Here is a 17,426-nt window from a genome sequence, read left to right as displayed (position 1 = left end):
GACCGCAAGTGATTTTGGAGGACGGTTTCCCACACAATTCGAGTGAAGGCGTTTCCCCTCAGGGGTCCAGCGCACAGGCTGTGCTGGGTGAGGTGGACTCAAAGATGGGGCCCCCTCACCCAGCACAGCTTGGCCATGGCACGCCAGCACCAGGGCTGTCCCTGGCAGCAGTGCCCCGTGGTGATGGCAGCCAGAAAACACTGCCAGGGTGGGAGTGGGCTGCGAGCCTGAGGGCAGGGCAGAGCTCACCCACTGCTGGCCTGGGACACAGCACCCTGGTGGCACAGCCAGCGTGGCCCCTGCCTACTGCTCACACCCACCCCAGGGACACCATCCCAGGGGGTTCAGAACAGGCTCTTTTTTAAACTAATAATAATCACAGAGCTCCTAAGAACTGGCGCAGCTGTGGATGTCCGAAGAGATGTGATTTACGCCCAGTGGTTTGTTGTACCCTTACCACAAACACCAGCTATTGAGTACAAGCTGCAGCAGCCCACGGGCTTCCCTCCATCATCCCCAGCACGGCCATGCCCAGAGCAGCCTGGGCACAGGGAGCTGCAGACGGGTCCCACGGAGGGGCAGTAGTGGTGGGTGGGCAGTGGACAGCAGCTGGGGCTGCAGTCAGTGCACGTGAGAGTCTCAGCATGGTCCGGGCAGGCGCGGTGTGATACGAACACCCAGAAAAAAGATGGAATGGACATTTAGTGTTGTTGCTTTGCTTCCAAGAGTTGTTTTAAGCAATTCCAAATAATACTTGTGTCTCCATTTTTTTATTTTCCCCTAAATAGCTTTAATGAAAATCACACCCTCACGCTCTCCCACTGCACCTGCCCCTTGAGAGAGTCACTCTGAGTGTCCAGGTACAGACACAAGACCAAAAGTTCTACTAAAACTGATGCCCAAGAACATGAAAAATAATTACCTGGAGGAGAAAATTACATCCCTAGCTTTGTCATTAGGGAGGCTCCACGGTACTGTGCCATAGGTTCTTTTTCAGGGTTGTTTTCTGAGAGTGCTAACAAAACAAAGAGGACTATCTCACATCCTCACAGGAGACTGGACACTTGAAAGTGATTTAGGCAACATCCCTGGAGAGTTGCAGAGGCTCTGGGAATGGGACAAAGGACTGAGCTGGCTATGATATGTATGTGAAGAATATACATCAATACAGAGGGACACCAGTGAAGAGCAGAACATCTGAAAACTGATGAAGTGGAGAGCTCTCTGTGTAATGCAAAGCACCTGAATGATGTGTGTACACACAAAGATTTGTTCAGCTCTGCTCATATCTAGCCCTCTTGGACAGTTGGATTTGATTTGCCATTTTCCTGCCAAAATATTGTTGCTGTACCTCAGCACCTGGCCTTTCTTCAAAGAAATTGCATATGACTCTCCTGTCCTCACCTAAACCAGTCCAGAATATGAGTTCAGGAGAGGTTAGAGGGACCTTCTTTAATAAAAAACGTTTCTAATAATTTAAAGACTCAAAAATAAAGATTTTTTGTATCTTTAAAAAGCTCCTGTTTCCATTATTCTGTTCATATATAGCTGCTCACCCACCCTGAAATGAAGACTGCTGTAATCAACCGGCTGGCTTACAATGAGAGGGTCACACAAGAAGCCAACTAACACTGTCTGCACAGCCAGCAGAGGGAGGCAAAGAGTATAATTGGGTTTGATTACATTATTTTAAACAGAATTTAAAGCATTTCTTAACCAGATGGGAAACTGGTTTCCTAAAAAGTAATACCATAAATAGTTAAGATAGACACTTCCACCAAACTTTTACAACAGCAAAAGTGATGTCAAAGAACACCAACACTATGACCTTTATAATTGCCTTTCTGTTAACCTCAAGGGGCTTTAAGGCTTTGGGTTTTTATTTGCAATTTTCTCACTTAACCCAAAAGAGTTTTTTCCAGATGCTATTTAATTTTACATAAGAAACTTGAGTCTTTTTTTGTTTTGTGGAAAGCATCTTTGCATAATTAGAGGCATTTGAAGGGGGAAACCATCTCTGAAACAACTGGGAAGTAACGCCAAAATGTAGGAGTTGTCTGAGATGGTTGAAAACTTACTCTGCCTAAACAGCTGAGAAAGGACATTTCTCTCCAGTGAGTGTTCAGTGCTCCTTCTAACAACATATATTTACCCCACAGAGGAAAAAAAGGGTGAACGGGAAGTTGGAAATTTTAAAGAATGGAATAAAAAGTGGACAATGAAAAGGACAGAACCAAAGAGACATTCTTATGCCCTGTAAATTAGCAATAACAAACACAAGCAAAACAAGGTTTCAAGTTTTCAAGTTTGTTAGGAGTCACATGGAAACCCCAGAGAATTCAAACAACCTACCCATTTTCCAGGAACATTTCAAATTAAGGGCTCTTTTTTCATATCATTCCATTTCATCCTTGCGTTGGATTTAAGTTTCAACTGATGCTGTTGAAGAGCACCATTTTAAGATACAAGTTAGACCCTGGAAGATCCCTGGATCACAAGGCATGAGCATGTATGGCCATGTTATTTTACACCTCTTTAGCCAGGACTTGTCTCTCTGAAGTCCCACAGATGTGCTAAGAGCTGCAGAGGTGGGTGAGGAGCCTGTGCAGCCAAGGGAGCATTGCCTGTGGCACCAACAAGGGAGGGACAGCTGAGAAGGGGTAAATCTCAATTCACAAAGAATGGGAGCCATTGAGAGCCACCCATAGAGGTATTTTGTATGGGGATTCTGAGCCCACACTGCCAAACTGCATTTGTGAAAACTGTGTGGGGTTTTTTTTCTGTTTCCACAGTAATTTAAGCTAGAAGCAAATCCCCAAAAGCAGAATGATACACCAAGCAAAATCAGTGAAGCTCAAAGACTGTGCAAATTGCACAGAGGTGTGAATAGGACTTGTTATGTCTTTTTAGGCATCAAAATATGCCTAACAATGTGTTTCCAACCAAGCTCACAGGAATTTTAAAATGTGCTGCACCCTTTTACCTCCTCTACACCCTGTGCTTGGACTACCCAATATACGAGCAGCAATACAGGTCTGAGGTATTTCTTTGTGCAAACAGGCTTATGTTACCGCTGCAGTCAGAGTTTTGCAAGCATTGCACTACTGTAATTAACTTCCAGAATATGGCCCACTGGGCAAAATTCAAGTTACACCAGTGAAAGTCTTGAATACTTGGAAGCTAAAACTAATCACCACTTTAGAAATCCAAAGGTGATGAGCTTATCTGGTTAATAATAAGCTTTTTAAGAAAAAGTTATCAATCTGTATTTAACCAATAGACAGGAACTGGTTCAAAAAGAGTCTTTCCAATCCATCAGGTAATGAATGCCTATTAAAAAACTATAAATAAGCATTCACCCGAGAGCTTGGAATGGCACTTTGAGAGCCTTTCTGGTCACTCAGGTAAATAATGAGTTTTATATAACCTTTCAGCAAAGATTTTTTTGCAAATGAGGAGATGAAATGCAGAGAAGCATCTGATTAATGTTTAAGTTGAGGTACAAGCCAAAGCACAACTGGGAATTCAAAGTTAAAGCTGGCGTTGTTGTTCCCTCACACTGTTTCCTCTAAGGGCTCAATGTTAAAGACTCTGTTGTCTTTACTTTGAATTGCTTATGACGGTTTCAGTTTAGGATTTTTTTTTTTTTTTTTTTAGCATTTATATTGAACAGTATTTTGTGCTTTATCTGTTCACCCAGCAGACACAAAATCCAGTAAGAATTGTAAGGAAGGACAGAATGAAAGCCCCTAACTGACGTGTAGTCACCAGTGAAAATGCCTACAGTGGTGTCTCATCACAGTCCCCCTCAAATCTGCAAGCACTGTGCTAGTTCAAATCTAATGATAAGGGAAAATAAAGTCCAAAACTCTCTGAACTTTCTGGTATCTCCTTCTGTCGATATTTACTAATCTCCAATAAAATCATTCTTATCGAATATTTTGGGCTTTCTTGATGACTAAGAAAAAATATACCCATAAAGAGATCCATTAATTATCTTAAAATCAAATAACCTGGTAACCAGGATATATGACAAAATTAAATGTAAGCCCTTTCCTGGACAGCTTTGCAGTCCTTCCTAAAGGATTGCTCGTCAGCTGTCTGCAACACCTAACACCGTAGGACAAGAAGAGAAAAATGGGTTTCACACCCCGAGGGTTAACAAACTTCATTTATTATATACTCAGAGAATGAAGATTGTACTGCAAGCTCAGGGATGAAAAAGGGAAACTTCTCCCAACTACAGCCATTAGACAGACATTTGAAAAGGCTAAAATGGAAAGCAAGAGGGGGGAAAAAAGTGCTTGTATTCAATAGAGATCTTTCCTGATCCTTGTGCTTCTGAAGAAACATATCCTTCCAATTGTTCCATTTTGTGTTAAAACGTATTTTTTGCATTTATTAATAATTCAAACTTGTTGTTTAAAAAAATATTCGTATCACGTGTTCATAGTTTCCATATATGTATGTCAAACTTTATTTTGTTTTACCATTATAATCTATGAATGGATTTACCCTTTGTTTCTGTTTTCAAATCTCTGAGGAATGTTTGATTAGGTAGGAGGGTTTGTTTTATGCATTACTTGTTCATCATTGCACAAGTGCACAGGCTAAACAAAGTTGGCATACTTCATACTGATTGGTGGAAACAGTGTAGTTAAACAGTGTAGTTAATACAAGGGAATGAGTAATTTCTCACCACAGCTAATCAGCTGCACAATAGCCATGGATCAGGCAGCACAGCCATATATCACAAATGCTTTTTAAGGTAGCTCGGAGCACACCATGATTATCTACTAGTATCTGTTACAATCGTTTCACATTAACACACTCCCTCTGTATTTATTTAATCAAATGGCTCTCATGTGCAGCAGTCTATATACATAGCCAGACAGAATGCTAGGAACTGTCAAGTTAATGGCAAACCCAGGAATGTTCCAGCTGCTATATAATGGAAGATATGTCCAGGGTGTTGCAATTTAACAAAGTCAGGTGAAAAAGAAAAGCAAGAGCGCTGAAGATGACAAAACAGCTTCTCCTGTACTGAAGAACTGAAATCAATTTCATAATCCTATATCTATCACTCCATACATCTATAACTAAGAAATAACAAGATAAATACGTTGTAATATTATTTACCAGGTGTCTTCTGCATTAACTCCTTTCCCTACTTTTGTGATGAGATGTCCTTTATTATGACTTGTAAACCTGTCATTGCTGAAGAAAGTATTTTTAACAGCTCAGCATCAATACCAGTTCAGAATGGCATCCCTCTGTTAGGAAACAAGGCTGGGTTCAGTAGGAGTTAACATTAACAATTCAAGAGACTGTAGGAGAAATTAGAAACATGAGCCCTCCATAATGATGATAAAATCAAACTGGCAAATAAATGTATTCTCAAATGTCATAGTAAGAAAATGGATGAATATATGCAACTAAAATGGTCTCTTAAATTTCAAGTGCATGGCCAGGATTCTCAAGAACTTGCTCCTAAATAGAAGAAGCTGAATTAGAAATCAATCAAGTAATCTCAGTACTGCATATCTGCACATGTAATGCAAACTTCATGAAGTCCACAATTTCACCCTACTAGTCTAATCCAAAGCCCACTGGGATCTATTCCTCTGAATTTGATGAGTTTTGGATCAAGCCTTTTGAAGATAAGGAGTGAGCTGGAAACAAAATGATGCCATAAATCAGAATGAGTGGTACAGAATTAAGTAGTACAAAATATAGCTTTCAGTAGTATATTATGCTAAGGTTATAAAATAAAACAAAACAACACAACTATTGATGCATAAAGAGAAAGGAGAAAGATACACAAATATTTGTGTTATTAAGGAATTAGTGAAATTAGAGTGATTCACTTTCTTAAAAAATATAGGCTCTATTTTGATATTCACACTTAAGGAAACACTTTGGCTCTGATAAAACCAAGTGGATAATTAAAAATTACAATATTAATTGTACCCTTAACACAGATAAGTAAACTTGGCAAGAAAGTTTTAATGAGTTAAGTGAAAAGGCAATGTCTAAATTAACTGAGTAAATTGGCAAAGGGAAATTTATTGTATATACTGACCCTTTTAACTTGTTCTAATGTCTGAATTTGAACTACATAGATTAGTTTTCATTACATGATACATTAAATTATAAGGATAAAAGTATTCCTCTCAGAATCTGCTTTCTAGGACAGGTTACAGTGCTTACAAATTAATTGTCCTGTAATATGTTATAATAGTAACTCTAAATCCATGGATTCGGTAAAGGTTCCTGAGGGAAATGACAGCACTGGAATATATTTAGAAAGTCAATATAAAAGAATAAAACAGAATCACACTGAACTTTGCTAAAAATGCAAACAGTTCACAGCACATGGCAGCTGTGGGAATTCCCAGTGCCCTCTGGATGACGTTGGCTCCTAGAGCCCCTCTGGCACGTGCCACAGCCCAAAGGTGTGCGGGGCTGACGTTCAGGGACACGAGCGCGGCTCAGACCCACGCACGGATGAGAGCCGCGCTGCACAGGCTGAGGGAGGGGAGCTGCTCTCACATGAAGACACTACGTGCCTATGAAAAGTGCATGGCACATTCCAGAGCAACTTCTGGATAAAATAACCTCCTGCCAAATCTTGACTGAGAGAACCGTGACGTAAAAGCCGACACAGATGTACACCCCACTGGGACCTGTCTGACTGTATCAGTTTTTAATGTATCTTTCCATTATATCAAAGATCCAAATGATAAATCTAGCACTGAGAGACAGCAAGGGAATTTGTGACATTACTCAGAGGACTCGGTGTCCATAAACTAATGAATGGATAAAACTGATCTCAATATTTAGTTTCCCATTTTTGACAAATATAATATTGATGATTTTTTGCTTAACTGTTTCATAACACCATACTTGTGAAAATTTAACTAAACAGAAACTGCTCAACCAGAAATACACAGCAGCAGACACTGGGATTACATATACAATTAAGAAACAGGTATGGCAGAAGACCATAATATAGCATGATTTAAAAGTCCAAATCTTTCAGCTCCTACTAAATACTGTCAAGCACCATGAAGTTCTGAGCCAGAACCAGCTGAAAACAATGGAAAGATTTCCACTGGTTTAATAAGCAATGAAAAAAAATGAATAAAAATGAACCAAGTTAGTAAATGTGCTGTTGCTCAGAGTGGCTTCTAAATAAATATAAAAATCACATTTCTCACTCTGAATCTTCTAATTCTGGAAGGCACATAGCAAAAACAAAAGAAGGTGAACACTGTAAATTCAGAAGAAGAAAGAGGCTTCTTGCAGGTCCTTCATACATAGCTGGTTTGAGAAAAACAGGGACATTTCAGATTTGGACGCTGTAGGAAACTCAGCCACATGCAGTAACAGTACCGAGTGAATGGTCTGTAATAAGTATATTTCAAAATGTTCAGTTCAGATACAGACATGGAAGTTCAGTTCAGCCAAATCCACCAGCAAATGCTCCCCTAAACCTCCCAGAGGGCATTTAACTACTTCCCACTTCCTCATCACACCTTCAGGGAGGTAACCCCTGCCAGCCCCCAGTGAGGGGGTCAGCCCTGTCACCCAGGACATGCTGTGCTTCCCTCCTTGGTACCCTGTGCAGGAAAAGCAGCTCCTGCCCACTAGTGAGCCCTGGCACTGCCCACGGCAGAGACCTCCTCCCTACTTGGGAGGACAAAAAGGCTTTTTACAGGTGCCTCATACACAGTGGCCCGAAAAAAGGGACATTTCAGGTTTTTGATTTGAAGGTGTGTTATTCACGTGCATTCTGGGATGCCTAGGGTGCTGCCACCAGAAGACACAGGGAATCACAAGGAAAAGGAGAAAGAAGTGTTTCCTCAGCCACATCCAAGCTGCAAATGGGAATGGGCAGACTGGGGAGCTTTCTGCTGTTCATTCAATACACCGTGAAGTGTCAAAAATTTCTTTTACATGCTTTTTTCCACCTCCCTTTAGGAAAGGACCAGAATTACAACCAAGAAGCTAATAACTTGCTATGAACAGTGGTATTTGTTGAGGCATGCAGTTTCCAAATGGGAATTTGGGCTTGTTTTTATTCTTCACTTAACACTTCCCCTGCCCAGCACAGACGTTTACACTGGTGTTGTTCCGACTATGACAACACACAGAAAGCACATGGCCTAATAACTCCAATGTTAACAGACCCGTGGCTTCTAACAATGCAATTGCAGAGGAATTTGCCCTAAACAAAGCCCAAATACAGAAGTGCCCATTGCAGTTAACAGCAATTAATGTCTCCTCAGACTGCTACGTGCCTTAACTGTGGCCAGAGGGGATCTCAGGGCGGGGGGAGAGAGGGACACCTGCGGCTGATGGTCACCACGCTTCCTGGCACGAGCCTCAGCAAGGGAATTAGAAGCAACAGCATCACAGCCATGCAGTCTGAGCGTTTGGTTCCCCACGAAATGAAACTGGAATCACTGCCTCCCGAAAAACTCACACGACACAGCCCAAGCAGCAGGGGAGAAGCACTGAAAAACCCACAAGAATTGAATCTATTAGAAATATTCTCACTTGTCCTGTTGTGACCCACATAGGAAAACTTTGGAAAGAGCACATCTCACACCCAAGGAAGGGTGGTGGTGTAACTGGTTCAAAGTGGTGCTTCCCTGAGACTTCCTGATCCATCAGCCGGACATGTCCCCAGGCTGCCACCAGCTGCCCCCACAGCCCACCCCTCCCACAGCTCGCCAGCCCAGCTCAGGCCAGTCATACCACAAATGGTCTCCCAGCCTTTCCTCTGAGCCTGTGCACCCTCCCCAGCCTTCCTCCTCCTCCAAAGGAGGGCAGTCACCAGTACAACACCCGCTTGCCCCAGTCAGCCCCAGTGCAGGTTGCACTGACAGTGCACTGGTTAATAGGTTAACACCAAAGTATTAATAAATACAGTGGAATTACATAAAGAGCAGAGGTCTGTATTCATAATACAAATGAATCATTTTCAAAATGTAAAAGTACTAAGGTGCATTTTCACTTTGTGCTTTATGACACCCACAATATCTTGGCCTGACAAATTAAGATTGACATTTAAAAATTACTAAGAATCCTATCAGGGCAGGTCTAGAACATCCATCATTGCTGGTGAACACTGTGTGCTCACACCGAGGGAAGGAGAGACCCTTAAAGGTTTGAACAGAAATCTGGTCTACAGATAAGCCAGGGGAACATGAGGAGCCATATCCTGTTAAAGTGACAATCACCATTTTTAAAGCCACAGACCAAGTATATTTGCTATTTGCATGTAAGCAATTTATAATAGTAAGCCATAAGGAGAAAACAAAAAGTGTAAGAGGAAAACGATGCCTCTTCTGAACTTGGTGTATCATCACAAACCTGTTAACTCTATGTAAGAGGCAACCTAAGGGTATCAAGTTCAAAAAGCACAGAATCAATAAAAAGTCATTAAAAATCAATGTATGAACTGGTTTGCATGCCCTCAGCCATCACTCCTAGGCACTAATGCTCTAATAATTCTCAATTGATATGCACAGAATATGCCAATTTAAATTTATTGGAGTACTTCAAATTTTTAAGTGCTTAACTTTGGAAAAGATTGGCTTTATAGGACCAAAGCAGTGAAGAATGATCAGGAATGTTTAGAATGCCTTACATTTTCAGTAACTTGAAAGAGAGTAAAGGAGTAGGCATATGAAATTAAGAATGATTTAAAAATCACTGGATTCATTCAAATTGCTAGAAATGCTTGAATTGCAACTAATATTGGTAGTTAGTACACATGCAGTGAAGGGGGTCTATCCTTACATCAATGTCCAAGGGAACTCTCCCACAGCATGAGCCAGTTCTACATGGATACCAAAAAGAAAGGGAACAACTTGCATATGCACAGAATACACAGTAATTCCAAGTGTAAAACAAACCCTTACCACCAGAAATCCCCCAGAACTTCCCAGATTAAAATAATTTCAAAATGTAACAGAATTTGAAATTGACTCTCTGGTTAGAAATTCTGGTTGTTATTAATTTTTTATTTCTGGTTGACAATAAAATGTTTTGCAAAAGACTCCAGTGGAAACATCTGGAAAAACATAAAAATCCACAGTGGAGGGGGGGCAAGCCATGGTCCCTGTGTGTGGGGCAGATGGGAGCTATGAGGGACGCTGCAAAGCCAGACACTGTGGGAGGATCCTGACCCCTGGGAGACACTGACCTGCCATCCAGGCTCCTACTGATTCAGGATTTTCACCTTCAGTTTTAGAAATCCTCTCTAAGTACAAGAGATGCAAGATATTTGCTGTATCCCACAACCTAGCCCAGGAAGGGTTTTGGGCACAGTGCCTACTGTGCTTCTTAAAAGGAAATGCGTGGCTGCATTTACTTTTTCTTCATATTCACTCCTGGAAAATATACCTAGAGGGGAAAATTTAAGAAGTAGTATTAACAGCTCAGTACCACCAAGATAAAAGCTGGAAAAACAAGGCATTTAAAAGGGTTAAGGTAAAATAATAAACTGTTATTAAGCCTATTAAGAGTTTTAAAACATCATTGTTTATGGCATGATAGAGCTTGGCTTTTTATAGGTGTTTCATTCGTACATTTTACTTATTCTGCTTCTATTTAACGATGCTGTGGATCTCCACTTTAAAGCCCTCAGTAATGCACTGATTTCATCTGAATCTGCTAACCCTACTTTTAAAACAATGGTGCAACAAAACAGAGGTTAACATTTCATAACTTTGAACTGCAAGCAGAAAGGCTAAAATTTTATGAAGGCCCTCAAAAATAATACCCATTTAATAAAGTACAACATATACAGAATTAAACTGGTGTCTCCATTCGATACTTGCTGAGAAGATGAAAGGCACTTTAAAAGCAGTCTCCACATTCTTACGTCTGTGTCTGTGCCTAAATGGCCAGCAGCTGCCATGGCCCTGCTGTTGTCTCCTCTCTGCCCTGGGGAGGGCTGTGCCATGTGGTGATGCTGTCAGGGGACCACCCCGAGCAGTGCCCTGTGACACAGCCCCCAAAGTCCACTCTTGAATACAGCCCACACCCCACACCTAAGTGAGCAAGATATAATAGAGTCATCTTTTATTAATGTTACAAAAATTCTGGCAGGAGTAAACAATCAACACTGTATGAATTTTGGTTTATAGTTTAACTTATTTCACAATACTCTTACTTACTGCTACTTCTCTGCAATTCTTTCTCTGTGTATTATCTTAGACTTGCTAGATCTTAGCTGACGAAAGAAGGGGGAAAAAGCCCACAACTTTTATCCAGTGAGACACTTTATCAAGAAAATTCTACAAGAAATTGGTTGTTACCTGCAGATAACAACTGGTTTGTTAGTTAATGGCTAGAGGCAAAGCCAAGGCCAGTTAATGCTCCAGCTGTCCAGTCATTAACTGCAGTAAAGACTGATTTCGAGGAGGTTATTGCCGTGATAAAATATCCTCAAAAGATTATAACAGCAATAGTGTACAGAAAAAAAAAAGTATTAGTGGCTATAGTGTGACTGAATGGCTGCATTTGAAAAATTGGTCATTCCCTGGCGGTTCATAACCGATTTTCCACCAGTCAAAAAGCAAGTTGTGCTCTGTTAGGTTTATTGTACAAGGCAATAAAAATATTGGCCAGGTTAAATTGTCAGCGTGTTATGACATTAACCATTCTTTTACTGTGCTTAATTTAAGTGTTACTATGATTCATTATGGAAAGAAACTGTCCTTTGCAAGTAAACAGGCATTTCAGCACTGGGAACAGACAGCAATAATAAATTTGAATGCAAAATTAAATTTCACTTGATGGCTTTCCCCCCCTCTTCATAATGATCACCTTTTTTCTTTTTTTCTTTATAGAAATACTTCAGAATTCTTGGCTATTTAGTTTGCAAGATTGTCTTCCAAAGTTTGCATTATTGATGTGATGCCTGGCAGCAGTACTCTACTTAAGAGTGTGACAGCATTTCCATTAAAAAACCTTTTTGATGGCTCACTTGGCCATCAAAAGTCGCCTTGTGTTTCATTTGGCATGCGGAGCCGCAGACCTCAGTGCAGATCTGAACCATGTGAGCTGCTCCTCTCTCTCTCTCTCTCCTGCTTAAGGTCAGCAATGCACGCGCAAAAAATGTGCACACACGATTTCTGTGTGCATGGTTCTGTAAATCTGGATCTGTTTGTATTAAATTACAAAAAGTATGCAAAGTTCTGCAGATATCTATGTTAATTTGCATGCTTTTATCATAAAGGCTATGAGCTATCATAGTAATCTTAATATACATTGACAGACTACACCATAACCACTCCAAAAAGCCATTAGGGTTTATTTTATAAATGTATAATAAGAATCCTTGGTAGATTCAGCATTGCACAAGTCAATTTTTTTATTATTATTGTTCACTGACACCTGTAACAGAAGAGGAGCCATTGAACCTTACATGGTTAAAGCATCAGACTAAAGTTTTCCACAGAATCTGGAGCAGTTAGGCTGAAGTTTTCACTGAAATTTAACATTTACTTAATTCCAAAACACTGCTTTGAAGATTCACACCTAAATGATCCAGTAAACAAATTTTAGTGGGATCTACTGGCATCCTGGCTCCTCTGAAAACAATATCTAAGCACTCCAGGGTTTTGCCATAGTTTCAATTTCACTCTTGCGCCAAGAGCTGTTATGCCAGTGAGCCCTGTCCATTATGATGAGGGATTTTACCAGTATAAATGATGGTACAGTTCATCCCACTGTATCAAGGCTTCACAGTCCAAGCAGTCACTTACCACAAAGCCCCTGTACACTGCAACATTAAATCCCAGGGTCTTCCATAGTTAAGGCTGCCTTCCATTTCCTAGTCATTCTTAAGGCACTTCTAAAGCTAAATGCTTTGTTTTTAAATACTACCACGCTCAGGCATGAGTGAATTGTGAGCTTTTCTGCTACACTGATCAACTACACCAAATGATTATGTTCAGAGTTTTTAAAGTAGTGTCAGAACAGGCTCCAACCCTGCACACACCTCCCTGAGAACCTGCTGCACCAGCACGTGCCAGAAAACAGCCGGGAGCACACCAAGACGACAAGAAGATGTGTACAGGTACAAGCTGACTGGTTTCTGAAAGCCAAGACCTGGATCAGCGGAGCTCACTTCACAACATTGAAATAGTCCTCCGATGCGGTGACTCGATGAAATAAGGTCATATTGTTATAACCAAAAGTTTCTGTGGGTGTACTCACACATGCAAATACATTTAATAGGTGTGTATGGGTGGATGCATCTATTTTATATACATATATATCTATATATGTACATTAAACAGATGCATTATATATGCAGAAGGTAGCCACATATACACAGATCTGCTTGTGCTTTCATGAGTCCATAGAGACCCAGAAGTACTCAGCATATGCAAATACCCAGCAGCCCTTCAAGCAGGTGCTGGCAACACCATTTTAATCACAGGACCACTTTTGCACAGAGGAGTTAAAGGACTCACCCAATGCCATACAGCAAACCAAGGGAGAAGCCACAGAAGCTGATCTGAGCTGCAGTTCAGTCTCCTGGCCTGGTCACAGACTGAGCCCGTATCATGTCTCCCCATGCTGCCAGCCACGTCCTCTCCTTTAAGAGCAGCCAGTAACCACTCAGCCCTTGTGTAAGCCCTGTCACCATGCATAATCAGACACACAGCCTGTCATTGGAATCTATGTCTTATAATTAGGTCCACACAAATGCTGAAACTTCAAAATAGAGTTTAGAAGGGTTTCCAGTACATCTGATGCCACAGGCATCACAGTTCTGCCTCTGGACTTACCAGCTGCTGCTCCAAGGCTTGGGCCAACTGTTGCTGCCAAAGGATACTCAGATGATGTGAGAAGCTGGAACACTGAGAAGGGAGTTATTCGTCATCTTTGATGTTGGAACTTCAAGGGAAGCGCCGGCTCCTCTCCCAGCCATCGGCGTGCTCAGAGATCAGCCCTACCTTGATGTTTGCTCTGCTGTTGCTATGGCTTAAGTTTGATTTTAGGCATCAGTTGGCTGTAAAAGTGATACAAACATGGCACACTAATCACTGCTGAAAATGAGAAGTGCACAAATATCTTTACAAGTCTGTTCTCTATCGGATTCCAACCCTTTCCAGATGAAGTTACAAATGGATTATTCAGTTTAATTTTTTTTACTCTTAAATACGACCTTTTAAGATAAAGTGATTCCAGAGGGCTTCCAGATGACTTGCCATTATTTCAATGCTGATGGCACGCAGACACTGCTAGTGTGAAGAGGAGAAGCCTGCAGGGCAAGGATCATCATGTTCAATACTGCAAGGAACATAGATTTTATCCAAGGACATCAAGGTCAGTTTTCATGCTACCAAAAAGCTCAAGAGGAAACGCTTATATAGAAGATCAAGATTAGCTTGGTTTTAAAACTGAATTTTCAACATTTTAATTTAAACAGAGGAATACAGGAAGGAGGGGTCCAGATTCTCTCCCAAACCACTCGTAGTCCCATCCTGATGTGTATTGTTACCATGGCCATAATAGATGAACTTTTGGTCCTATAATGTCACACGAGATTCTCCAGGATCATCTGAAAAACTGCAAAAGACTCAGGCATTTCTCCTGCAGCCACACCTCTCTCTGCTTTGGATATGCTGCAGGAAACCAGCCCTGGTGGCACCGGTTGCAAGTCATTTTTCTTCTGGACTAGGAATCCCTGTGTCCCCTGAGAATGAGACACAAAGTGCTCACCACTTCCAAACTGAGGACATGCACTGGCACCAGCACCAATTCTCTTCCCCGTATCTTCTCAAATCAAGCAATTTCTCTACACTGCCCACCAATAAATACAGGCTTTTAAAAAAATCCTTTGTAAAATCTATATTAGACACAAAGTCTTGCAGTCCTTTTCTACTTTAAAGTGAAAAGAAGAGTCAAGCTCATAGTCAAAATCACCTTCAGCCAAACCCCCACTGTCAGACAAGTGCATCATTGTGGATTTTGGATTGATGAACTACTGTATTTTAGTTTTTCTGCCAAAGCAACATGGGTCTCATCAGCAGGAAAGAGAATAGAGTGAGACAGAGAAGAGAGGCAGCACAACGCACTGCACCTATGCAAGGGCTGCCAACAGAAAAAAGGGCACTCTCTCGGAGGGCAAAGACACAGCTGTATTCGAAGGACAGGCAAAGGCGCGGCAGAGAAGAGAGCAGAGCTGGTACTGGGAAAGGCATGTTAGCAGGTAATGCTTCTGGGGCTTTGGGGAGAGAAAACGCTGAGCAAAAATGGTGAGATTATCATGCACACACCGAGGCAGCAGAACCAGCTGCACCAATTTTCTAGCAAGTGACCCATGGCTCCGGGACAGCTGAAGTGACACAATGCATGAATAGGCCAGAAGAGAGGGAACTTGAGGGGGAAACATTCATGTGGCTCTTGCCACACCCATGCATCTTTTCCATTTTTCCCAAGAACTCATATTTTTGAGTTATAACATTTATGATGATGACCTCACGGGAGAGCAGCCTCCATTCTGGGGGTCTCTCACTCTCCCTGGCCTCCTTTCCATCCTGCTGGAGTATCAGACAGCAGCATTTCCCACCTCTGTCCCCTCTGGAAATGCCCTTCCCATGCCCTTTGTTCTCCCTAGCCTGGCCTCTGCCTCTCCCCCCACCAGCAACCCCTGCACTGTCCCTGGGCTTCTGCATGTCCACCAGTAAAATAAAAAAACCAAAAAAATAAATACACGCTACAGGTGGAGTTCATCCCCATCTTTTCTAGAACTGTGTAGCCCTACACAACGTTGTATCATTATCATTGTGTTCTGCTTGTATGGCACCCATCACATATCAGCTTCCAAGGCTCCTGAAACAAGGTTCAGGAGAAGATACTTTCAGTACATGCTAATTTTAATACTCTTCCACACAGACACACACCCATGTGCACCCACACATACAAATACACACTTTCAGGGGGAGACAGTTTTAATACTGAAAACTTACTTTAACTTCAAACTTATTTAAGACTTAAAAGAGTTTAAGCCAGATTTATTTTGGGTGACAAGTATTTCTTACATCTAAAGGATAAATATTTTCTCCTATTTTAACAACATCTCTTCCCTTTGATTTTCTCACACATGTTGTATTTAACTAACAGAGTACAAATACCAAAACAATGGAATATCCAGGATTAACTCAGCAAATGCCATTAGACTTTGTGCAGGCATAGTATAGAAATGGCACAAAAACTTCAGATCCTTAAGGATCATTTCCAGTGATTCACTTTCAAAACTAAGGGATTTCTAATACTTGAAAAATTCAATATATTTCATAGACTTATTACATTTCGTACAGTTCTGAAATAATGCCAATTTTGCAACTTAATTTGTTAAAATGATAATAAACGAGAAGGCTGTCACTTGACAGAGAAAAACTATCTCTTTTTTCTGTTATCTGTTTTGCTGTAAGGTTAATTCTTTATATTTTGTATTTAAATTAATTCGGATGTCTTTCATAATAGGGGGCTTACTATATTATGGAATTAGTAAAGAAATGGGCAAAAAAGACAGGAAGAGAAGGAGGGGGAGAGGAGAGGGTAGGAAGAGATCAATTAAATAATTTTTTTGTGAAAAATCAGATATGCACTTATTTTAGTTTGGAGAGCATATGCTGCTCTTGATGTGGATCCAAACTGAGGCAGCGCATTGAACAAAATAAAACCAGCTCTGTAATTATTAGCAGAGACATGTTCGTGAGGGCCATTTCCTGTAGAAAATGCCACTTTTATTTTCTTTCCTGTATCTTACTCAAATCCCCTTAGCAGAGAAGAGAAGGAAGAGGCCAAGTTACAGATTGTGTTTAAGTAATAAGCCATGACCACCATCAGATTCTTTGCCTATTATCGCACGCCTTGGAATGCTCTGGAGGGCCTGTGGCTGGCCAGACCCACTGGGGGTCTTCTCCCAGTGTATTGGCCACATTCCCGAGTTTCAAGGAAAGCAGGAAAGCAAGCCAAATTTGCCAGTGGATGCAATCTACAATCACTCTTTGGCCCAGATGACAAAACAATTCAGACTCCATTGGCATATTGCAGACAGATATTGCAACCTGCAGGAATGGGCAAAACACAAACCACAAAGAGGAATAAGGCTTGCAGTGTTTTGCTTTAAAGCCATAGGAAAGATATGGGAGATGTATCTGAAGAAAGGTGATGGTTCAATCTTGATTTGAGAATTGTTGACCTTCTCGCTTTTGGGGATTTTTTTTGCACCAGAGCTAAGGAGAAGTAGGCATGACTAGTTTAGCAGAGAATCAAGAGAAAATTAGTTACTTGGGCAAATATTTGTAGGATTGGAAAGAGGGAAAAAGGCAGAAAAAAAGTCACTAATCACTAGAATAAGAATTAAGCTGTTTGATAGGCACAGA

The 17,426-nt window shown here is 41.1% G+C and overlaps 1 long non-coding RNA gene across 1 annotated transcript; it reads right to left on the bottom strand.

The window, feature by feature from the left end:
* Positions 1-10,013: 10,013 nt before the first annotated feature.
* LOC125332155 lies at positions 10,014-14,503 on the bottom strand. Its single transcript, XR_007206374.1, has 2 exons — positions 13,818-14,503; positions 10,014-10,416 (listed from the first exon to the last, which is right to left on the bottom strand). It is a non-coding gene; the product is annotated as an uncharacterized LOC125332155 (long non-coding RNA).
* Between the last annotated feature and the right edge of the window lie 2,923 nt (positions 14,504-17,426).

This window comes from Corvus hawaiiensis, chromosome 12 (genome assembly GCF_020740725.1).
Source record: "Corvus hawaiiensis isolate bCorHaw1 chromosome 12, bCorHaw1.pri.cur, whole genome shotgun sequence".
Taxonomy (NCBI): domain Eukaryota; kingdom Metazoa; phylum Chordata; class Aves; order Passeriformes; family Corvidae; genus Corvus; species Corvus hawaiiensis.
This window is presented reverse-complemented; position numbering and strand designations above follow the sequence as displayed.